General features: G+C 39.6%; 1 long non-coding RNA gene across 3 annotated transcripts; it reads left to right on the top strand.

Annotated features, from left to right (window-relative positions):
- Window positions 1-22: 22 nt before the first annotated feature.
- On the top strand, window positions 23-23,642 carry LOC149311683 (uncharacterized). 3 transcript variants are annotated; one of them, XR_016281386.1, is made up of 6 exons: window positions 23-93; window positions 12,881-12,926; window positions 16,319-16,367; window positions 17,944-18,104; window positions 23,093-23,158; window positions 23,293-23,642. It is a non-coding gene; the product is annotated as an uncharacterized LOC149311683 (long non-coding RNA). The 3 variants fall into 3 exon arrangements; XR_016281384.1 differs by lacking the exon at window positions 17,944-18,104; XR_016281385.1 differs by lacking the exons at window positions 16,319-16,367; window positions 17,944-18,104.
- The last annotated feature ends 1,320 nt before the right edge of the window (window positions 23,643-24,962 follow it).

Here is a 24,962-nt window from a genome sequence, read left to right as displayed (position 1 = left end):
GGTGCCTGGCAGGTGCCGCTGGGTACGTCTCCCCACTGCCGAGCTGGCTTTCCTCGCAGATGCTGGGTGACCTTGCAAACATCTCCAACAAAGGTCGGAATGGATTCATTGATCAGCTAGGCCAAGCATATGACAGTCTGTTCCTTAATTGAATCCCAAAAGGGGGCAGGCTGGGTTTTTATTACAGAGGCCAGACGATAGCACTCATTAAAAGCTCCACAGACTGTGTGGTTTACTAATTAGTTTATTATACAGACACCTTGACGATGGGCAAAGTTGTCATTTTGCCCTTTATCGCACAGGGGATGTTGTTAAAAGTTTAATCAGCTAACACTGACCAACTTAGCTTGGCAGGCGCTGGATGGTCATTACTGAGGTCACCCCTGCTGTAGTGATTCTGACAGGGTCACAGCGTGAACCTCCAGTAAAAAGAGTGTTAGATAAGGTAAGAGGGCACCTGAAAAGGAACTGGGAGGGAGGGAAGGGAGACAGAAAGATGCTCTGTAGGGAGTAGGAAACAGATGGACTGTTAGGACAAGCGAATCTTCCCTTTGTCTCTCTTTGCTTACATTGCTTAACATATGACTTTTCTTAATGTGCAAGGAACTCTCAGAGTTATCACTTTGATATGTTTATCACCCTGAATGTACCCAGATAGCTTGAATCAAGGGAGACCAGAGTTTAAATATATCTCTGGATGTGAATGGAGTTATCTCACTCCTCACCCAATTGGTTAAAGATATTTGCTGAGTCCTGAAGTGAAATAATGCTGCCACAGAGATGCATACACACAGACTTACTTTAGATTTCCCACAATCCCAGTGCATTTGTGGTTAACAAAACAGGAATCCCCAAGACACCATAGGCACTAATTAATTTAAATTTTTCTGTAACATGTTCTGACAGTCTGCAGGGATCCGCCAAATGGGCATCCTTAATGGCCATCAACTGGCATCTTTAGCTCAGCCTCCCCCTCCAGTGTTTTCAGGTAATCCTCTGCCATCAGGTTTGACATGATGTTGGAGAATACTTAAACTGTGTCAAAGCCCAAACCTGACACTTCTGGTTTATAGGTGGCTGACAAGAAAACCAGAGTGAGGTAGTGGATAAGGGGATTGCATGTTTACTGGTGAACCTTGATTTCAGTACCAGTATTACCTCTCAGCCTAATCTACCTAGAGGATTGTCATCATGCTAGAATGACAACCCTCTGAACATTCAGATACCAACATGATTTTCCAGTTAGATACATAATAATGCTTAATCTAAGATGTACCTGCAAATAAAACAAAGTGTGTTATTCTTCATGTCTTGTTTAGCTCTCATTTCTGCCTTTCTTACTATGAAGACACTTCTTATCATAGATGAAGTACCATATCCTCCTACTTTCTTATTTTTAATAGCAGCTTTTGGGGAAATTGTTCCATTGCAGAAATAGCAATGGAGAAGAGATACTCTGCCTTCAACTAAACTACTCCATTCAGATTTGGGGTGCATCCATAGGCCTCTGTTAAAGTAATGCAAATAAGGATGTAGGAAAATTTCACCATTGCTGAGAGTTTACTGAAGATAGGCTATCACACCTTGTTAAGACAGCCCATCAAGGAATCAGTGTCTACTATGAGAGATCAAGGCTCCAGCACCAGATGGAGACACCAATTGGTATTGGTTTCATCATTATGAATAACTAGTGTCTTTTTTTTTCCTTTGTGAATCTAAGTACATACATTTATATACACAGCAACTACAAAAGGACAGGGTGCTTTATCACAAAGAGAAAAACAACTCATCCAGTGCTACTATTTTTACTTGTTCATGCAAAAAGGCAAAAATATCAACTTTTTCTACATTCTTCATTTTACAGATATGTGCAAAAACCAGAAACTTGAGCAGAGGCATGCAGCATCATTTGAATGTCTTAAGTTGCCACAACACTGCTCCTTTGCACATACTTGGCCCTTCCAAGTGAATAGTGAGTGAAGGAGACTAGCGGTGATGAAATTTCCTGATCATTTTTCCCCCCGCAGGAAAGGAATGATGCTCCTCTGAAATAGGAAAAGGTAACAAATTAGTTTCAGGTTAGTTCTGATCAGAATTTATCCAGCCTGTACCTCCCAGAAATGAACATGGTACCCAAGATTTCTGCATTTCTAAGCTTATGATGCAGTTGGCTCATCAACAAAAATATATTTTAAAAAATGTGCATTTGAAAAATGCAAACAGACAACCGGAGAAAGATACCAATACTTTAAAAATGCACATAATTAGTGTGTACATTTGGAAAAGTACACCTGAAAGTGCATGCAATTAATAGGAACATTTAGAAAAAGACAGATGAAAATGCATGCAATGTTGGTGCAGCTTTCCCTCCCACATGCTGCAATCTGAAATGGACATGAATTGGAAAGAATTTTGGGAAAGAAAGGAGAACTTTAACAAGCTTCAGTTTTTCATTTTCTCATGTGCCTGCTCTGCTTATGATTGTTGCAATGGAATATTTAACACATGGAACACATCCATTTATTCCAACTAGAGCACCTCATTGAATCTCATGTAATGACAGACTTACCAAACACCCATTAATTCAGTTGGTCCAGTCCCATGTTTTTGAAAGTTGACTTGCACCAGGTTGTGCCATCTAGTCAAATGACATGTGGATTCAGGGTTTAATCTTTTCTACTCTTCTTCTCTACTCTTTTTTTTTTAATTTGGAGAGACCAGGGGTTGAAACTGGGACCTTCTCCAAACAAAACATGTGCTTCATCACTGAGTTATGTAAGCTTATTTCATAGTACTTGGAGGAAAGGGAATGGAATGGAACAGAATGGGGGGAAACGTGTGTTACCACACAGGAGAATGCCACTGATGTCTCCAGGAGTCCCCAAGTGTTCCCCAGCCATTCCTGGCAGCCGATTTTGAAAAATGGTTCGAAATCATCCTTCAAAATTAGCTGCCATAGAACAGCTGGGGAACCGTTTGGGGACTCCTGGTGGCAGTGGCAGCATTCTCCCGTGTGGTAACACACATCCCCCCCCCCAGTTCCATTCCATACTGTTCCATGCCCATTCCTCCAAATACTGTGCAATAACCTTAACGGTTTCATTCCTCTCAGAATAACCAAGACCAGGAATGCTATCATGATAATCTCATTTCTTCTTCTAAATGTTGGAGAGAACCTTCAGAAAGGATGCTGAAATTAAACCCTCTTTCCTCACTTTCTGATGAAATCAGAGTCCCCATTCCATGTTCTTAGGGTGCTTTATAGTGAAAACACACAGACAAGTACAATCGCATATGCTCTGTGTCATGTGTGCTTTGGTCATGTACACAGATGACCCGGGAGCCTGCAATTTGAGTGTTCATTCAATTGTTTGGAATTGTAGATGTATGTTGGAACATGAGGAAAAACAACAGGTTTTTTTTTAGGGTAAGGAACATTTAAGAATCCTGATAATTTATATGCTGAAGATGTAACAATGACATCCTCCTGTACCACTGCTAGTTAGCATATCTTCGTAGTTACCTCAGGAAACTTCTCCTGGTGATGGATGGCTTTGTTATATCCAAAAGAGGCAAATGCGTCTTCACTAACCCATTTTTAGAGTCCTCTTTTAACAGTGAAACTAAAAGGCTCCAACTTTTCCTTCTGCTGTATCTCCCTGAGGCAATGAAGGAATTAGCTCTGTGTGTCTGTGTGTGTCAATGAAGCATTTTGAAATTTCACACATTTAAATCATCCCCAACTTTGACAGCATTTTAAACACATTGAAGCACATTTCTAAATTCAGATATTCACCTGTCATCTCCTCAACAAGCTTTCCTCCTACAAGACTCCTACATGGCAAAGGAATACAATTTGTGGGGAAAGATTTGCTCACCCAAAATGTAAACGAACTTTAGTGGGAAAGAGGATAATGTAAAGTACTAGCCTGCTGTATGTAAAAATATTCCTTGACAAGTCCAACACTTGACTGTGGTCCATGACTGCACCATACTCTATATTTCCCAGTGCCATAAAATAGTTTCAAAGCGGTGTTAAATATCCAATTAATTCTGTCCCAAAGAGCTCTGGTGCAACAGCATTCTAAGTACATCACTAAATAATTAATCCCAGGATTCCCTGGAATTGAACCATGGCTGTTCAAATGATATGAAAGCACTACAATTGTGTAACATAGATATATTGTTCCCCCACTTTAATTAAAAACAAAAAGGTCTTTGAATCTTATAGGTCTGAACTAACTGAACTTACAGAAGCAGTGATTTGTAGGCCTGACAAGATGTCTCGAGAGGTGTGTTGTCTTCCAGCTGCAAAGATCCGTGATGTGACAGAGAGACTGACAAGACTGGTCAAGCCTACTGACAAATACCCCTTCCTTTTGGTCCACGTGGTAACCAACAATACTGGAAGACACAGCCTGCAGAACATCAAAAGGGATTACGAGGCGCTTGGTAGGAAGCTGAAAGGAATGGATGTACAGGTTGTCATCTCGTCTCTTCTGCCAGTTGAAGGGCATGGTCCAGGAAGGGAGAGGAAAATAGCAGATGTGAACAACTGGCTCCGCAGATGGTGCCGCCAAGAAGGATTTGGATTCTTTGATCATGGGCTGCGGTTCCATGAGGAGGGACTTCTTGCAACAGACGGGTTGCATCTCACGCAAGTTGGAAGAAATGTTTTTGCCAACAGTCTCAAGAACTTGATCAGGAGGGCTTTAAACTGAGTTCCGTGGGGAAGGGAGACAATATTAAGGAAGGCGAAAGGGATGGCAAAAATAGTCAAACTGACATAGAGGAAACAAGAAAAAAAGTGCAAGGACCCAACAGTGGGAGGCAAAAAACCTTGCACAGGCAGCAAGTAAAAGGGACCCATGGTCTGCGATGTCTCTACACTAATGCACAGAGCATGGAAAATAAGCAAGATGAACTCGAACTCCTAGTACAACAAAGCAAATATGATATAATAGGCATCACTGAAACCTGGTGGGATAAGTCTCATGATTGGAATGTGGAAATAGAGGGGTATAACCTTTTTAAGAGAAATAGGCCAAACAGGAAAGGAGGAGGAATAGCAGTATATGTCAGAGATATTTACACCAGTGAAGAGATCCAGGAAATCAGTCATGGAAGCCAGGTGGAGAGCTAAAGCACAGAATGAACTCAGGCTTGATAGAGAGGTTAAAGACAACAAAAAGGGCTTTTTTGGATATGTCCGCAGCAAAAGTAAGAAGAAGGAAATGGTAGGGCCACTGCGTCAAGAGGATGGCAAAATGTTAACAGGGGACAGAGAAAAGGCAGAATTACTCAACACCTTCTTTGCCTCAGTCTTCTCAGAAAAGGAAAAGGGTGCTCAACCTGAGGATAATGGAGCAGAGGACAGAATAGGGAATTTCAGCACAGAATAAGTAAAGAGATAGTAGAGGAACACCTTGTTAATCTAAATGAATTTAAGTCTCCGGGACCAGATGAACTCCATCCAAGACTATTAAAAGAACTGGCAAATGTAATATCGGAGCCATTGGCAATAATCTTTGAAAACTCCTGGAGAACAGGAGAGATCCCAGCCGTTGTCCCCATCTTCAAAAAGGGGAAAAAAGAGGATCCCAACAATTATCGTCCAGTTAGTCTGACATCAATCCCAGGAAAGATTCTGGAGCAGATAATTAAACAAAAAGTCTGTTAACATCTAGATGGCAATTCCATAATCACAAAAACTCAACATGGGTTTCAGAGAAACAAGTCATGCCAGACAAATCTAATCTCTTTCTTTGATAAAATTACCAGCTTGGTAGATGAAGGGAATGCTGTGGATATAGTATATCTTGATTTCAGTAAGGCCTTTGACAAGGTTTCCCATGACATTCTTGCAAAGAAGCTTGTAAAATGTGGACTAGACAAGGTAACTGTTACATGGATTTGTAACTGGTTGACCGGCCGAACCCAAAGGGTGCTCAACAATGGCTCCTTTTCATCCTGGAGAGAAGTGACCAGTGGGGTCCCACAGGGCTCTGTCCTGGGCCCAGTGCTATTCAACATCTTTATCAATGACCTGGATGACAGAATTGGGAGCATACTTATCAAATTTGCAGATGACACCAAATTAGGAGGAATAGCTAATACCCCAGAGGACAGGATCAAGATCCAAAATGACCTGAATAGACTAGAAAACTGGGCCAAAGCTAACAAAATGAAATTCAACACGGAGAAATGTAAGGTATTGCACTTAGGGCGGAAAAATAAAATGCACAGATATAGGATGGGTGACACCTGGCTGAATGAAACTACGTGTGAAAGGGATCTAGGAGTCCAAGTAGACCACAAGTTGAACATGAGTCAACAGTGTGATGCGGCAGCTAAAAAGGCCAATGCAATTTTAGGCTGCATCAATAAAAGTATAGTGTCTAGCTCAAGAGAAGTAATAGTGCCACTGTATTCTGCTTTGGTCAGGCCCCACCTAGAATATTGTGTCCAGTTCTGGGCGCCACAATTCAGAAAGGACATTGAGAAACTGGAGCGTGTCCAAAGGAGGGTGACAAAAATGGTGAAGGGTCTGGAAACCATGCCCTGTGAGGAACGACTTAGGGAGCTGGGGATGTTTAGCCTGGAGAAAAGAAGGTTAAGAGGTGATATGATAGCCCTGTTTAAATATTTGAAAGGATGTCATATTGAGAAGGGAGCAAGCTTGTTTTCTTCTGCTCCAGAGAACAGGACCCGGAATAATGGATGCAAACTACAGGAAAAGAGATTCCACCTCAACATTAGGAGGAACTTCCTGACAGTAAGGGCTGTTCGACAGTGGAATGCACTCCCTCGGAAGGTGATAGAGTCTCCTTCCTTGGAGGTCTTTAAACAGAGGCTGGATGGCCATCTGCCAGGGATGCTTTGATTTGGATTTCCTGCATGGCAGGGGGTTGGACTGGATGGCCCTAGTGGTCTCTTCCAACTCTACGATTCTATGATTCTATGATTCTAATGATCATCCTATACATCAAAGATCATCCACATCTTTTGGAATACAGGAACCCCTTCTTTATGGCATAATGTGTGAAGGGAGACCTAATATGCCAGAAAAGCAAATTAACTGTGGAAACAACTAAAAGAAGCAGTGAACAAAAGTAGTTTTATTTTAATTGCACGGTAATTAGATCACCTTTGTTGGCATGATTTTTCTTTGCAATATAAAAAGTCCAAAAATATTCACATATTGAGAAGAAATGGTCCATGCCTTTAGAAGGAAGAGTACACATCATTCATTGTTAGATCACATGGTTTGCATGATGGATGTCCCAGATACATCTTCCAGCATCTCCCATAAAAATGATCTCATAGGTAGCAGCTTTGTTGTGGAAAGACCTATTCCTATCTTTCTGGAGAACTACTAATAATCAATGAAAATGATACAGGCTTAGACTACAGCTGGGAAAAATTACTGTTTTGAACTACATGTTTCAAAATTTCTCAGCCATGTTGGCTGTAGCATTGTGGGCGTTGTAGGCCAAGGCACTTGGTTGAAGTCAGCCTAAAGAACCTTCATATGTTCCTATTCAGCTTTTGCTGGAGTGTTACATAAAAGCTTTCAATTTATTGAGCAGCTTTCAAGAGCTGAGGGGATCATTTGTGACTAATGAAGAGCAGTGAACTTTTTAATAAGAGCAACAACTAGCTTTGATATTGATATTGTTGGATTTTTCTCTCTCTGAGAGAAGTCTCTTTTGAAGTCTTTGGGATTAAGAAATCCTTTATATTTTACTCAACCATGCTAATAAAACCAACTAGCCTGCATAATGCAATTTTCCAGGCAAATGCAAGTATTCCTGCTTAGTTTCCTACGCTGTTCATTTGATACACGTGTGCATGATTTCTGCCATCCTAACCACTGCCATTATATCACAATTGTCATTACTCCTTCCATGATGCACTCCTATGGACAGGAGACTATTTTAAATATCATGTAAGCCTTTGAGAACCATTTGTAAGGTTTTTCTCCTTTCTTTTTAATGAATATGTTTTAAAATTATTTTTAATTGTATTGATAGTTTAATTATATTTTAACTTATTTATGTTTTTATTGATGTCAGCTCATATTATATTATTTATAATATTTTTATAATATAAAAAATAAAAATGTCATATATTATATGTGATGAGGCAGGCACAGATCCACCATGCCCAGGTCCAGAAGCAAATGAAAGGTCCTCTTTCCATGACGGCTAGCAATGCCCTGGTCTTGGAGGGAGAGAAGACGAGGGAGTCACAGCTCCACCATGCCCAGACCCAGAAGCAAATGAAAACCACTAACCCTCTATCCCAACTTCCACTACCTAGCCAAGGAGGGAGAGAAGAAGAGGCAGTCACAACTCCACCATGCCCACACCCAGAACCAAATGAAAGCCACTCCACTCCATCTCAGCTGCCACTACCTAGCCAAGGAGGGAGAGAAGCAGGTACAGCTCCACCATCCCTAGGCCCAGAAGCAAATGGAAGGTCCTCTTTCCATCCCAGCTGCCACTGTCCTGGACTCAGAGAGAAGAGAAGAGGCAGGTACTAATCCATCATGCCTAGGCCCAGAAGCAGGTGAAAGGTTCTCCCTCCATCCCAACTGCTACTGTCCTGACCATGGAAAGAGAGAAGAACCAGACCAGTGTATGCTGGGCTTAATCCCTTCCACACTGCCCTTCCTTTCCCTTTCCTTCTATGTTGAGTCTTATTTAAATTGTAAAGTAGAGGGCACGGAACTGCCAGATTAATAATTTGTAAACTGCTCTGAGAGCCTTTGTGGCTTAAGAGTTGGGTATAATACTATAAACAAACAAACATATCTATTTTGATATTTGTAATCTCAAAAATGTTGGCCTTTTCAAACTGTTTAATTTATTGTGCTATTTCCTATATTTATTTTTGTCATGTTTAAACTATTAATTAATTTCAATCTGGAATTGTTTAAATGGTCTTATCTGTTTATTGCCATGATTTCTTATGATAAAGAGATGAAAATAATTTTTATAGTATATCTATCAATCATCTGCATAGAAACTGAATATCGGGGGAAAGATATACTAAAAAGAATAAGAATAGTATGCTTTATAGAGCAATATTTCAAATAGTAGAGGAATGCAGAATCTTTTAAATTCCAAGGACACTAATATCCACCCAAAGCTAAATACTTTCCAGATGCACTGACTTCAATGGGATAATATCTCTTTTTTAAAAATTAATAGGTCTGAGAAATGTTTTTATCTAGCAACACTATGCCATTGTTGTTGTTAATTCAGCCAAGGTTCAGTACTTTTATGTTCTATTGGTTTTAAGGCAAAAGAAGTTAAATTAATCTTTGATTTATATCTGTTTACATCAATAAGATTTTAATGTTTTGAAACATTTTTCCCTTAGAGACCAAGTGTAAATTTATTATTACTTAGGGTTTTTTTGTGGGTTTTTCAGGCTATGTGGCCATGTTCTAGAAGAGTTTCTTCCTGACATTATTATTACTGTTTCTCATGTTCCAATACTTATCTGAGAATGAGTGATGCACTGAAAGTGCCTCCACAGCTCTGGCCTTTTAGGTATTAAAGGTATTTAATTTATTAAAGATATTGAATTTAGTGTTTTTCTAATGCTTAAAAGCAGTCTGTGTCAATATTTCTGACAGCAATCATCCTGTTGTGAAGGAGTATTTTGTGAAACTGTCCCAAGGGAGGGAGGAGAGAAATGGAGGACAACCTGTTAAACTAAATCCTATTTTTCACTGTCAGTGTCATACTTCTATGATATTATTTTTTCCAAAGTTTTGTGAAATAAAAGAGGTTGTCATTGATGATGTTGTTATTTTGTTGCTGTTGTTGTCATTGTTTTTGTTGTTAGCTGCCTTCAAGTAGACTTCAATTTATGGCAACCATATGAATGGGAGACCTCCAAGTCACCCTGTTTTCTTTCTTTTTTTTTTAATATTTTATTGGTTAAAAAACATACAAACATAATTACAAGTACACATATATCTAAACAAATACAATAAGAAACACATCAGAAGTGCTTCCAATACAATTAAATCCCGTTTAAGACACCACCACACTCTAATACTCACCCTCCTTCCCTAATCATTCCCACTAATAGACTATAACATCATACCTCAAACAAACAATTAACAATAAACAATAAACAATAGACAAACAATTTGACTTCCTCCCTACCAGTCCGTCTCTTAATGTTAGTGTTCGGCTAACCATTAACACTCCTTAATCTCAAACATTCATTATAGGAAAAGTTGCTTAGTAGTATATAAACAATCCCGTGCCACTTAAAAGGAGATTGGCGGAATATTCTAAATTTGAATTCTAATTGATATTAGAGTCTAAAGCAGGCTAAGTGTCGCCTCTTTACCCCACTCTTTTTCAAAAAAGATTATTACTTTTTTCCAATTATCTAATGGTTTTATCCCGTATTCACTTTTCAGTGCTTGGGTCAAGATGTCCATACTTAATACCCTCATATAGTTTTAGTAACCACTCTTCATAAGATGGGGTTGACTCACTCTTCCATATTTGGGCAAAGGAAATTCTTGCTAACGAAATCATATAAAACACTGCCTTTTCGTCCTCTTTTTTAATTCCCTCGTCCATCATCCCTAGTAAGTATAGCTCAGGCCTTAAGGTTAGATTTGTTCCCAATATATAGTTAATCGAATTATTAATCATTTTCCAAAATATTTTTGCTTTGCAGCATTCCCACCAACAGTGGAAGAATGTCCCCTTTTTCTTTTTGCATTTCCAACAGTTTTCCTTCCCTGTTTTATAAATCTTGGCCAATTTATAGGGTGAGAGGTACCAGAAATACATCATTTTGGCAAAATTTTCTCTGATATTTTGGGAGAGAGTTAATTTCTTAACATCCTTCCAGGTCTTTTCCCATTGACTTAACATTATTGGGTGACCGATACATGTAGCCCATTTGATCATCTGGTCTTTGATCGTTTCTTCCTCCGTTTCCAAAGATAAAAGAAGTTTGTAAATTTTTCCAATTAACCTATCTTTCTCTACATACAGGGTTTTCCCCAGTTCTACATTCTTTATATTTGTTTCAAATCCATATGTTTTTACATCCATCCTAAATCTTTCAGTGATTTGTCTATATGTAAACCAATTAATACTTACATCATCTCTTTCTTTAGTTAGCTCTTCCCTTGCTTTTAAAATTACTTTCCCTTCTTTTTTGTCCCATAGATCTTCATATTTAAGCCATCTGGTCCCCACGCTAGACTCTTTCCTACAAATAGCTTCGTGTGGGGACACCCACCCACAAATTTTTGGCAGGATATGTTTCTTATATTTGGTCCAAATCTCATAAAGGGGGCATCTAATCGCATGATTTATGAATGGTTTATTTTTATTACTGTTACCACTACTATAAAGGCGTGCCATCCCATACTCAGATCGTCACCTTCCAAATCCAATAGCACTTTATTTTTGAGGGTTACCCATTCTTTAATCCAAACCAGACCGCATGATTCGTAATACAATTTCAAAGAGGGTAAACCAAGGCCTCCTCTTTCGTTCTTGTCCTGTAAATTTTTAAACTTTATTCTTGGTTTTCTCCCTCTCCAAATAAAATCCGAGATGTCTTTGTTCCAATTTTTAAAAATCTTACCAGTTGTGATAATAGGTATTGTCTGGAATAGATAGAGCATTCTTGGCAGAATATTCATTTTAACAGCCGCTATTCTTCCTAATAAAGATATGTTTAGTTTGTTCCATTTAATCAAATCTTTTTTTATTTCTTTCCAAATTTTTAAATAGTTGTTTTCGAATAGTTCTATCGATTTCTTTGTAATATCAATTCCCAAGTATTTGACTTTATTAACTACACTAATATTCGCTAATTTGCCTAGATTAGTTTCTTCCTCTTTTTTAATATTTTTTGTTACAATGTTTGATTTACTCTTATTTATTACACATCCTGTTACTTTACCGAATTCTTCTAATATCTCCATCACTTTTGTAATGTTCTTTGACGGGTCATCCACAAAGATGACCACGTCGTCTGCAAAAGCTCTAATTTTGATCTTTGAACTTCTTAGTTTAACTCCTTGTATTTTGGGTTCTTCTCTAATTCTCTTAATTAGCACCTCTATGATTAGCAGAAACAAAAGGGGAGAGAGGGGACAGCCCTGTCTTGTACCTCTTTGAATTTTAATTTTATTTGTTTTTTCTCTATTTATTTTGATTTGAGCAGTTTGATTCATATATATTTTTGAAACCCAATTTAAAAAATTTGACCCTATATCAATTTTCCACAACATTGCCAATAAAAAATTCCAATTAACCGAGTCAAAAGCTTTTTCAAAATCCAAAAATAACAAGCCAATCTTTTTTTCATTATGTTTTTCATAGAATTCTAAAATGTCAATAATTAGTCTTGTATTATCTCTAATCTGCCTGTTCGGTAGGAAACCCCTTTGCTCATCTCCAATTATTTCTGCCAAGCATTTTTTCAATCTCTTAGAGAGAATTGCAGCCAATAACTTATAATCGTTGTTTAATAGGGATATCGGTCTATAATTACTAGGGCTTTCTGGGTCTCTCCCTTCTTTCAAAATTATCGAGATATCTGCTTCTTTCCAGGATTTTGGTAAATCTTCTTTTAGCGCCTCGTTCATGACCTGTTGAAGTGGGGGGACCACTTCTTCAATGAAAACTTTGTAAAAAGAGATTGGGAGGCCGTCATTTCTGGGAGCCTTCCCACTTTTTGCTTTACTGATTGCTTCCCATATTTCTTCTCTTTGGATGGGCTTGTTCAAATCTTGTTTCCATTTTTCCGGAATGTTCTGAAGTTTTGTCGCATCTAAATATTCTTCTATCATAGCTAACTCGGTTGTTCTCTCTTTATACAGGTTCTCGTAGAAGAACTGAAATTCTTCTTTGATGGCCTCTTGCTGGGTAAGTATTACTTCTCCTTTCTTTAGTTTGTTAATTATTTTCTTTTCTCTATGTCGTCTTAGTTGGAATGCAAGCCACTTACCTGTTTTATTTGCTTGTTCAAAGTTTTTTTGCTTCACCAATTTTAATCTCTTTTCCAATTCTAGCGTCATTTCTAAGTCTAACTGTTTCTTTAGAATTTTAATGTCTTTTTGAATTGATTTGTCCTTTGGTTGCTTCTTTAGTGCTTCTTCTTTTTCTTTCAAAGTTTTATTCAGATTGTTTCTTAAACTGCTCTTCTGTTTGTGCCAAATTATATTCTGCTGGGTAAAAAAGCCCCTAATAGAGGCTTTACAGGCATCCCATACTATGTTGTTCTTAACCTCCCCATTCCTATTTTCTGCAAAGAAAAAATTAAGCCAATCCTTAGCTTTTTTAATTGTAGTTTTATCTTTCAACAGTTCTTCGTTAAAAAACCACCCGTTATTTTTCATTACTTCTTTCATAGTAATCATAAGGGGATTGTGGTCTGACATGGCTCTATTAAGAATTTCCATACAGGTTACCTCTCTAATCAAGGTGTTAGATACTAAGCATAGATCAGTTCTTGCTAGGGATTCATGCCTATCCGAATAGAAAGTGAAGCCTTTATCATCTTTATATAAGTGACGCCATGTGTCAATTAATGAAAGTTCTCCTATTAACTCAAAGAAATTCTGGGGTAATTTACCTTGGTTAAATTTTATATTTTTGCCAGATTTTCTATCAGAACGGGGGTCTATTACCCCATTGAAGTCCCCAACCATAATTATATTTTCATATTCATAATTCCAAATTTTCCTGTGTAATTTTGAATAAAAAGATCCTTTCTTCTCCTGGGGACAATAAATCCCCAAGATCAAAATTTTTTTCCCATTCTAGGTGATTCACCCTGTTTTCAACAGCCCTGCTCAGGTCTTTCAGATTCGCGGTCATGGCTCCTTGATTAAGTCTATCCACCTGAAATGCAGTCTTCATCTTTTCCTACTGTCTTCTACATTGCCAAGCATTACTGACGTTTCTGATGAATCATGTTTTATGATGTGTCCAATCATGAATTATGATATGTATGACAGCCTAACTTAGTCATCTTGGCTTCTAGGGAAAATTTAGCCCTGGTTTTTCTGTTGTAGTTATTGTGTGCCTTCAAGTCCTTTCTGATTTATGGCAACCCTAAGGTGAGCCTATCATGGACTTTTCTTGACAAGTTTCTTCCAAGGAAGTTTATCATCACCATCATCTGCGGCTGAGATAATGTGACTTGCCCAAGCTCATCTAGGGGGTTTCCATGCCTGAGTCAGGATTCTAATCCTGATCTCCAGAATCAATGCAATACAATGTTCAAACCACTACATCATGCTGACTCTAGGACCTATTTATTTCTCTTGATGATGATGATGATGATCTTGATGATGATCATGATTTTGATCATGAAGATCATTACTTATACCCCACCTCGTGTGTAAGGTAGAGACTGGTGTGTAAGGTAGCTTACACATTAAATTAACACTTACAATCAAAATCATAAAAAAGTAAACCTAAAATAAATTATTAACCATATTAGAAATACACAATCTAAAAAGATGTTAATAATAATAATAATAATAATAATAATAATAATAATAATAATATTTATTTGTATACCGCCCTCTGGCAAACCAATCCGGGCGGTTAACAATAGTAAAATATAAAATATGACAATTAAAAACCCTTTATCCCTCCCCCTCTTAAGACAGTATTAAATAGTATAACATATTAAAAACACAATATCAAGCATAAAAACAGCAATTAAAACTAAAAACCCTGATGTTAAAAGTCACATAATACAATTTAAAACAATACAGCACATATAATATGTTGCTGCTCAGCTGCTGTTGTACCTTCAAGTTGTTTCTGCCTTATGACATCCTTAAGATGAGGTTATCATGGGGCTTTCTTGGCAAGATTTGTTCATGTGGCGTTGTCCTTGTCTTCTTCTGAAAGAATATGACCTGCTGAAGGTCACCCAGTGAAGAGGGATTTGAACTATGGTGTCCATAGTCCTAGTCCAATATTTAAATCACTGCAACACACACTGATTCTACAGCCTTTTGTGAAAAGTTTTCCATTCTAAAAGCCTTTTTCTGAATACAAAAGTTTTCACCTACAATTCTTACCTCCCTAGGGAGGGTGTGCCTAAATGTAGAGGAAGCCCATTAGCCCATCTCTCATATTCTTACCTTTATACCTGAGCAAGAAGTAGGACTGAAAGAAGGGCCTCTCCTGTAGATCTCAGGGCCAGGCAGGTTCATATTGGATAATCTGAATTTATTTTACTGTTCACTTAATAAAAAGGCCACAGCAGAGATGTTTCTACCATTAGATAGGCCTCAGAGAGAAATCAGAAAGGCTATCAGTACACGGCTCTAATTGAACTCTCATTGGCAATATCACAAGAACAGGTAATGTAAGAAAAGGCTGTGTGTGTAATGTTGCTGACTGCTTAACAAACAGAAGCCAGATTCAAACAAGGATTTTGAAATTACCATTTCAAAAAACAAAAACAAAAACAAAATTGCTAAATTCCAGGTTTTCTGAATTTTGGTACCACTGCAATCCTGGGAAAATCTGACTTGCTCATCAAGGAGGGGAAAGATAAGAGATTGCTTTTTTTCAAGGACAGAAGATGGGATTTCTCTTAGTGGCACACAAAGTCAAAATCACATCAAGATCTGTGATGTGTGGGCTAGACAGGGTGGAATTTATACATGATCATTCTCCCTCTAAGGTCTTGACAGCCTAACCTTCTTCCTGAGAAGCTTATCTCTTAGGATTATAGCCTAAATCAATGTGGAATATTTGCCCAACAAACTTCTTAAGGGCAATGCCTTACTGTGGGTGGCATTTTCATATGAGTCGTAGAAACGGTGACTCCAGCCTCTCACAGTTATTAAAGATCATTTGACCTTCTTTACATGCCAAACAAAAGGATCTCCTCAAAGCAGCTGTTGGGGCTTGAATATATAGGAACTTTCAGCTTTAACCTAGTAAGCTTGCTCTATCACAGTAGAGTTCCTCTCCGAACGACAGGTTGAGAGGTTGAGTCCCCTTTGTCTGGACTACTTGGGACAAGAAATGTTTTGGATTTCAGAGTTTTTTGGATTTTGCAATATTTGCATATACATAATGAGATAGCTTAGAGATGGGACCAAAATCTAAAGATCAAACTCAGATAGTTTAAAGATAATTTTATATCCAATATGTTAAATAATTGTTCCCTCAAAATCCAGACAAGATATGCACACATGGTTAAAAGAATGCAAACCAACCAGAATACCCTGATTTATAATGCACTCCCATCTCTCTTTCTCTCTTTTTTAAAACCATGGCTGAAGAACACAAGTAGGGAACTGAGTGCCTAAGACTGACGCAACTGTGAAAGAGGTACAGTATCATTACATTTTAAAAAGTTATTTAGATGGATGAAAGCCCATGGTAACCTAAATATGGGAGTGATGGGGAACATTCTCATTTTTAAAAGAATCTTTGATATCATCATTGTTATTGTCATCGTCATCATCACTGTTGACTAATTAGAGATCCGTTACATATAATAAATCACCTGGCTTTTCATTAATTAGTTAATTAAATGATAACATCAATCTGAATATTATCCAAATGTCAGTTTAGGTGTCATTTTCAGAATATTAAAAACAGATGTTTTTCATTGGTGGGGATAAAATTATTTCTTCTTTTTTTTTTTAACAAGGAAAGTGTATATTTTCTTTCTGCAGTTTGAACATATGAAACAGTAATGGACAGCACAATTTTAGAATATGCAAAAAAAAGTTAAAAATCCAGCAATAATGTAGAATACTTTGGTTGAGAGTACGTACTGATGCTGATTTCAGTACTAAAAGCTTGAGTTTTTGGAGGTTCCATCTGCTAATTTTGAATACAAGGTAGAAGACAAAAGGCTTAACTCTCATTTCTTTTTCATCATTTTTGGACAGGAAATGGAGAACATTTTTAGTGTGGAATTAAATTGAAATACAACACAATCCAGTACAATTAAATTCTGCCACCTCCCTGTTATCCTTCATGCAGGAATAGCTGGGGAACGGGGTCAGTAGCAATTTGTAGTTCGCAAGGTGGCAAGTGGCTCAGCATAGAGTAGGTTCACAAAAATGTTTAGGGAGCTCTGAATTAATGTCTGAACAACAATAATGATAGCAATACATTTAATATATTATTTAATTTCTCTCTGTGTGTGTGTGTGTGTGTGTGTGTGTGTGTGTGTGTGTGAGAGAGAGAGAGAGAGAGAGAGAAATTAAATAATATATTAAATCTTATGGTGACCCTTTTCTTGGCAAGATTTCTTGAGAGCAGATTTGCCATTGCCTTCCCCTGAGGCTGAGAGTGTGTACCTTGCCCAAGGTCACCCAGTATGTTTCATGGCCAAGCCAGGAATGGAACCCTGGTCTCCAGAGTCAGATTCCAACACTTAAACCACTATGTCACACTGGCTCGGTTTATTTAATAATAGTAACTATTAATTCACATTTTTGCCTTCTTTTTTTTAAAAGGAGAGCCATGCTATTGAACTGCTAAAGCTAAATTGGAAAGGACTGCAATGGCCAGGATTTTTTTTTAACTTTATAAAAATGCTGACTCAACTTTCTTCTTCTGATTGTGAAGTTGTTGCAATAATGAAGATAACCAAGAAGGTTAGAAAGGGCCATAGAGGCCCTTATGATCTGCTCACGGTGGAGTGTCCATGGAGATTCATTCACTTCTACAGTGCCTCAAAGTGTGAGGAAGAAAGGAACTTGGCAAGATTTTCATTCTGACTGTAGAAGCTCTTTTTATGCGAGCTGCTCAAACACTTTATCTTTAACAAGAATGTGGTAACTAGTGCGGGGATGACTGTGTAATAAGGCTCATGGGTGCTTTGCCAAAGAAACTTTCAGAAAAGGGGAAGAAAGTTCCTTGATGAAAGTAAAGTGGGGGTTTTGTGCAGGGGAGCTGCAGAAGGAAAGCTTCATCTGGATTCCAGCGCCTTTGGAATGAGGGACAACGGGGGAACAGGCCACAAATCTGAACTCCCTCTGCACTCTCTTCCTGAAAGGGAAGAGAAGAGCTTCAAAAGGAATGAGAGTGACAGGGTATCCAACTGAAAAGGTATTGTACATTCTTGCTTCAGGTCACAGCCATGGTTTGCATTGCTGAGCACAGTCCTTCTAATTTAACATTTATGAACTCAATTCTAGGGTTCACTTGGGGAAAGTCTTGGAAACTTGGTGGCAATAGGAATGCACTGAAAATCTTGTTGTGATGGGGGAGGAGGCTGATTTTGAGAAAAATAGTTGGAGTAATAATCCAATGCAGGATGCTTCCTTTGTTGGAGATGCAGGGTCTTCTTTGTTTCTTCTTAATGTTCCTAACATTAAGGAATACTGGGCTCCATTTGGCCTAAAGAAATCAAGAAGGAATTTGTTATTTGTATTCTTACTGACTTCAACATTATCAAATAATAACAATTTAGTCCCACCCCTACTCCAAGAATCAGTTTTGATAGTCTGTTGGGGGGGGGGGGGGCGGAATCATGAAAAATTTTGGATTCATGTGGGGTGAAACTTTTTCCTCACTATTTATTTATTTATTTACATCAAGATGGCAGCGCCTGTGTGGATGGGATGCCACCATTAGGCCACTGCTGTTAAACACTAGGGTTCCAGATCGTGCAGTTGCTGCACAGTCCAGAACCCTAGTATTGCTGCCGCCACACCACTTTTGGCCCATCTGTCTTGGGCCTTAGTTGAGCTTTTCTCCTTCATGTGTACTTTTTTCTGTAGTTTTTTTTCTCCCATCAACTGTATGAATGAAGCTGTGGCAAGTCACAAGGCAGAGTGGTTTTCCCCAACAGTAATCAGATTCAGGCTGGCTGCAAAGGTGGGGGCTGCCATGAGAATGACTATAAAGGGGGAGGAGCATGAGAGAATATGAGGAGAATGTGTTCGCTTAGAAGAGAGTGTGTCAGTTTAGAGTTGAGTGAGTCAGGGCCCGAATAGACAACCCACTTCCACATGGCTTGAGGGCACAGCAATTAGATGATACATGCCCCCAAGATGCCTGGAAGTCCACTGGTGCTGTGCCTGGGCCACCCAAACTCAGCCCTAAAAAGAGCAGATCTTTTCCACTCCAATTTGGGACCATCACAGAGGGCACCCTCAGGACCACGGCATGTGGATGCTACAGTCCCATGGCATCTTGGGTGGGAGCGGCTTCAAGCCACCCCTTCATCACCGTCTGTTGCACCCAAGAGCAGTTCATAGCAGTTCATAGCTGCTTTGTTCTGTGGGTTGTCAGTTGAGATTCAGGCCAGACTTTAACAGAATTCATGCTTCTGTTAAAGGGGTGTTATAAGAGCGAGAGTAATTTAAAAGAAACAGAAGACCATTTAGAATACAAAGAGATTCAGTGGAGAACTGAAGAAAAAAAGTACTTTGTAACTAGTGAAGTGCCGTAAAATACTGTAACTCAACGTGTACCATCCTTGAAAATATATAGTATTTGCATCTATTTGTAAATAAAGTTCATTTTCATTCTTGTTTCCAATGGATTTAGAATAATACTTTTCACAGATAACATGCTACCAGTAATAGCACACATATAGGAGATGGACACTTGGGGACCTCAAGCCTAATTCATTTTTTAAAAAGTGTATTGGGGGTAAAAGTGAGGCAAGTGTCAGAAATAAAGGGGAAAGGGATGTTTCTGAGATAAAAGAGAAGCCTAAGAGCATCGGCAGGAAGACTTCTGGGATTACAGAAGCCCAAATACTTCCTTGAAGATATTTACTTTGGGGCTGTACAGACTGCCCTAAGGGACAGCGTGCAGTCGCCCCTTTTAGTGCCAAATTTACTGTACACTGCGGCCCTGATCTTGCCTTTCTGCGGCAGAAAAAGAAGACACAAAAAGAAGCTCCTTTCTGCACTGCTGAAAGGGTGCCATATTCACTGGCGCCACGGCTTTTTCATGTTCCTTCGGTGCTGCATCATCTAGATGCAGAGCCAGAGGTGCATTGTGACTGCATGCATCATGTGGTGCAGTGCACAGTGTCATGCCAGCCTAGGGGCAGAGTCAGAATGTGCATTGTTTTTTTGCCCCCCCCCAAAAAAAAAAAAAAAAATTGGGACACAAAGTGTATTACAAATTAAAAGAACAATACACAATACAAAAAAGTTAGATTTCCAAGTTTTGCCTTTTAAAATATGACTTAACCTTGGGGGAATAGGACCAAGACAAGATTTTTCCTTGTCTCAGATGAATCAACAAATACACATACCTTCTGAGTGATAAATTAAGGTAAATAGTGTCCCTCTATCTTTCTAGCCCCCTTTCTCTCCACTCATTTTCTGCCACTTCCTATTCTCCCTCCATCTCTTTCTTTTCACAGCAGATTTCTGAAAGTGGTACAGATCACCTTTTCAGAGTTCTGGGCTGTTTGCTTATACTCAGCATTTGAGAGTGTGACAGCTACAGGTTTCCCATTCTTGATTTCAAGGAAGAGAGAGGGGATCATCTAGGTGACTTTGGGTCTTCCCAGCGGAGCATCTGGCTATGGAAATGGAGCCAGATGCTTCTTAGATCCTGCCTGCTTGCCATAAAATGACTGCTGCTGGTGGGGCTTTTCAATAAGGAGCGGCCGCCCGCCTCACCGGGCAGGCTGCTTTGCCTTCAGGAGTTGGCGGGAGTTTTCGCCCCAGCATGCCTTGCTGGGGAGAGCCCTGAGCACCTATTGGTGGCACGGAGCGGAAGGGGTGGTCCTTCCATTCTGTGCCGCTCTAGGGCACGAGGGACTGCTCTATGGCAGTCAGTTCCAGTCCTCCATTGGTTGGGCTGCCTGGGAGGAGGGACTGACGCCATTTTGTTTGGCTGGGGCCTGGGCCTATAAATAGGCCACGAGGCAAGGCCCCAGCGCCATTTGTTTCTCGGCTCTCCCACCCTCCCTCCTTTGGATTGGTGGTTTAAGTCACAACTATGGGGCGGCAGCATAGGCCATGGATCTGGTTGGTGTGGTACCAGGGCTACGGAGCACTGGTTTGGGAGTCATTCGGGACCCGGGGGCGAGCAGGGCATGCCTTGTGGCCATTGTGGGGGCCACAACGAGGGTGCGCCTCCCGGTGACTAGGGGCTTAGAGAACAAGCAAGCAGCTGGTTAGTGGCTGCCAGTTGGCGTTCCTTAGCCCCTAGGTCATCCCAATGCCTGGGGGTTACCAGGCAAGTGGTTTATTGATCAACCAAGGGGTTGTTCGATATTTCAAATCCTGACCTTATGCTTTTGGCCAACCCTACCATTTGTTTGCTGTTTAATAAAGTTGTGGCCTTTCTTCCAGCTTTTGCTTGTGTGATTCATTGCGCCAGCCTCCCAGGCAAGCGGCTTTGTGTGCTGTGGAAGAAGGAATGAGAACAAACCCCTGCGGTGTATGAAACAGGGACTCCATATGTGTAGGGGACAACTACACATGTGTATGTCCCTAAAATAATTCCAACCAGTGTTAAAGTTGTATTAGGGGAGGGATCGCAATATATTTTTCTAAAAAATGAATTGCCCCTTTTGCAGGTTTCATCCTCTTTTCACTTTGGCCAGAAAATGGATGTTCTTGAAGGATTTGAGAACTACAAAAACAGATTTTGCAGGCTACACAAACCCACTGAACCACAGTTTGCAGTGATCTAAGTGTTCTGGATCAGGACAGTTCTGTGGACAGAGGGTAGATATTCAAAAAATGCACACAAAAGTTCTTTAATCACCAGGGAAAATGTGCTCAGACGTATACATTCATAAATATCTATACTTCACCCACCCACACACACACAAAAATTCACCCACCGTTTGAAAAATGTGCTCAAACATTGCAGCATGTTCCATGACCAGGGAGGAGGTTTTTACTATGGAACTGGGAGAGGCAGAGGATGGCAGTAGATTTTGGGAAATGGGATGACATGGTTGTTGTTATTGTTGTTGTTGTTGTGTACCTTCAATGCATTTTTACTTATGGTGAACCAAAGGCAAACCTATCATGGGGCTTTCTTGACAAAATTTGTTCAGAGGAGGTGTGCCATTGCCTTCCTCTGAAGCTGAGAGAGTGTGACTCACCCAAGGTCACCTAGTGGTTTTCATGGCTGATCTGGGAATTGAATCCTGGTCTCCAGAGTCACCGTCCAACACTCAAACCTCTACAACACAGCCATTTTTAAACATTTGGAGGATGGAGGAAGCTTGTTTTCTGCTGCTCCAGGGACTAAGACATGGTGCAATGGATTCAAGCTACAGGAAAAGAGGTTCCAAACATTAGGAAAAACTTCCTGACAGTAAGAGCTGTTTGACAGAGTGGCCTGGATCGTAGTGAAGTCTCCTTCTTTGGAGGTTTTTAAACAGAGGCTGGATGGCCATTTGTAAGAAGTGCTTTGATTGTGTATTCCTGCATGGCAGGTGGCTGGACTAGGTGACCCTTGTGGTCTCTGAAAAATCTATGATTCTGTAATTCTGTGAAATTGAACAAAAGTGAAAGATTGTCGACTACTTAGGGACTGCTTTCTCCATTAACAGGAAAAACTTTTTTCAATTGCATTTTGCTTAACACTAATCTCAGCATCTGTTTCTTCAAGTTTCTTGCTCATTTCGCACTCACCTTCTCTAAGAAAGGTAGAGTCTCCCCCGCATCCACTCCCTCCCTGCAAGAGATAATGGGGAAAGTTTATAAGTCATGCAGAAAGTTTGGTGCTGACATTTTACAGTATGTTTTTCTCTCAGTGTGTGTAAAATGTAGTTTGTAATTGAAACCTGGCAGGGGGTGCTATTACACTTCAATAATATTTGTGAGCTTAACTTGCTTAGTGCTTGAGCCAAGTGTGTGTGTGTGTGTGTGTGTGTGTGTGTGTGTGTGTGTGTTGTTTATAGAGAGTGGAGAAGCTCAAAAAGAAAAAAAAGAAAAAATACCAGGGTGGAAACAACAACAACAAAATTCACGCAGATGACACCAGCACAATCTCTTTTTATGCCATGTGTGGCATCACTAACAATTTTACAAAGAGCTCCTATGAGGAAGATGACTCTCTAAGTAGGGATTCTAATTTGATTTTTTCTCCCTTCTGTCTTGCAGTTCAACAAAATGAGAAACGTGCCAGTCTCGTATCGGCTGCACTCTTGTCTGGCCTAGAAACAGCAGGTAAAAATCTATTCCGCATGCTGCCCATTTTATTCATTTGAGCTCGCAGTAGCTGTCTGATAATGCGGTGGAGGATGAATTTATTTATTTATTTATTTATTTATTTATTTATTTATTTATTTATTTATTTTTAGACTTCTGTATGGCCACTTCTGAAGAATGTATGAAGAGTCCGAAGCATGACCAAACCTGTACCTTCCAACATTTCACAGAATAAAACTGGAATACGTGTGGTCAAACAGCATCACAATGTGGTCCAGATGGCAAAACATAATTAGTGAGGAAGCTCATACAAGATAAGAGAGGCTGAAGCAGTTTGCTTTTACTTGAGCCTTCTGGGAAGGGCAAGGTTCCACTCCCTCTTACCTTTCTCCCCTACTGAGTTAAAAGAGTGCAAACTAGTTTTGCACATTGAACTCAAGTGAAGTAAGGATGCATCTACACTAAAGAAATAATGCAGTTTGACACCGCTTTAATGGCCATAATCTTGGGATTTTGTAGTCTGTTGTGGCACCAGGCTAAATATCTCACAAAACTACAAATTCCAGGATTCCATAGCATGGAACCACAGCCATTAAAGCAGTGTCAAACTATATTATTTCTGCAGTGCAGTTGAAAAGATGAGATGACAGAGGACTTATCAATACAAGTCATCAGTCTAATTCTTTAGTCTTTCCACACAGGCCTAAACCTGGATTTAGTGGCAACATTTTGGGAAAAGGCTCTCTCTAATTCTTTATATTGTTTAAAGGGTGGGGAGTAAAAAAAGCAATGTTTTTCCCCCCTCAACCTTGGTGATGGGAGGAAGGGGAGAGAATGGCATGTATTGCTTTAAAAAATCATTTCAGTAACCCCAATGAGGGTTCTTTTGTCTGAACCCTCCCCAAAGCCTCTTGATATATGTTTTTATAAGCCTTGCCAAGCATGCTGAATAGGATTTTTTTTAAAAATTGAAAGGAATCTCAAGTTTTGGAGGTGAGTTTTCTCACTTTATAGACTGCCCTGGCCTTTATGAAGCTCATGAAAGAGGAGTCAATATCTGTTGAGAATAATGGTCAGCTTGTTAGCTGGAGACAATCTGAGTGCAACATTGATTAGAAATCAGACAGAGTGAAATCTCCTCTACAGTGTATTTATAGTGTAAGAAAAATACATTATAATAGAAATGAGAAGGATTGCTATTCATTTTCTTTGCTATGCTGTAGAAATACCCCCACATACATACATACATATATACATACTCTGCCTCTCTGACTATATTTCCATATTGCTAAGCAGAGACGTAAATCTTTCACTAGGGACCTTATCGCATGCATTTTGGGACACTCGAGGACGCACGTTGCTGAGGAAAATGGATTTTACCGCACACCGAAACTGTCCTCAAAACGGCCCCATTCCATCCCCAGTGCCAGCCCAGCCCCAATCTGTACTGAGGCATGTCCTTTTGTTTCACCAGAAAGTTTCAGGCGGAGCAAAATCTCATGCCTCCACCCAGAATGGGAATGGGCTGGTTCCGGGGATGTTTCGAGGACAGTTTCAGTGTGCGGTAAAATCCATTTTCCCTCGGCAGCGTACTTCCCCAGCCTGTATGCAGATTGAGCACCAAAATGCATGTGATAATGTCCTAGATCATCCTCACATTTCTATCCCCCCACTGGGGGAGAAAAACCAAATATTTCTGCACAGTTTGTACCTGATACAGGTTGAGTCTCCCTTGTCTGGAATTCTGGAATCCAAACTATCCCAGAATCCAAAACTTTTTTCATAGGTGGCTGAAATAGGGACACCTTTACTTTCTGGTAGT

Source organism: Sceloporus occidentalis, unplaced genomic scaffold (assembly GCF_023333645.1).
Source record: "Sceloporus occidentalis isolate IW3139 unplaced genomic scaffold, rSceOcc1.0.p SCAF_5, whole genome shotgun sequence".
Taxonomy (NCBI): domain Eukaryota; kingdom Metazoa; phylum Chordata; class Lepidosauria; order Squamata; family Phrynosomatidae; genus Sceloporus; species Sceloporus occidentalis.
The sequence above is the reverse complement of the archived record's forward strand: the minus strand, read 5'-3'. Positions and strand labels throughout refer to the sequence as shown.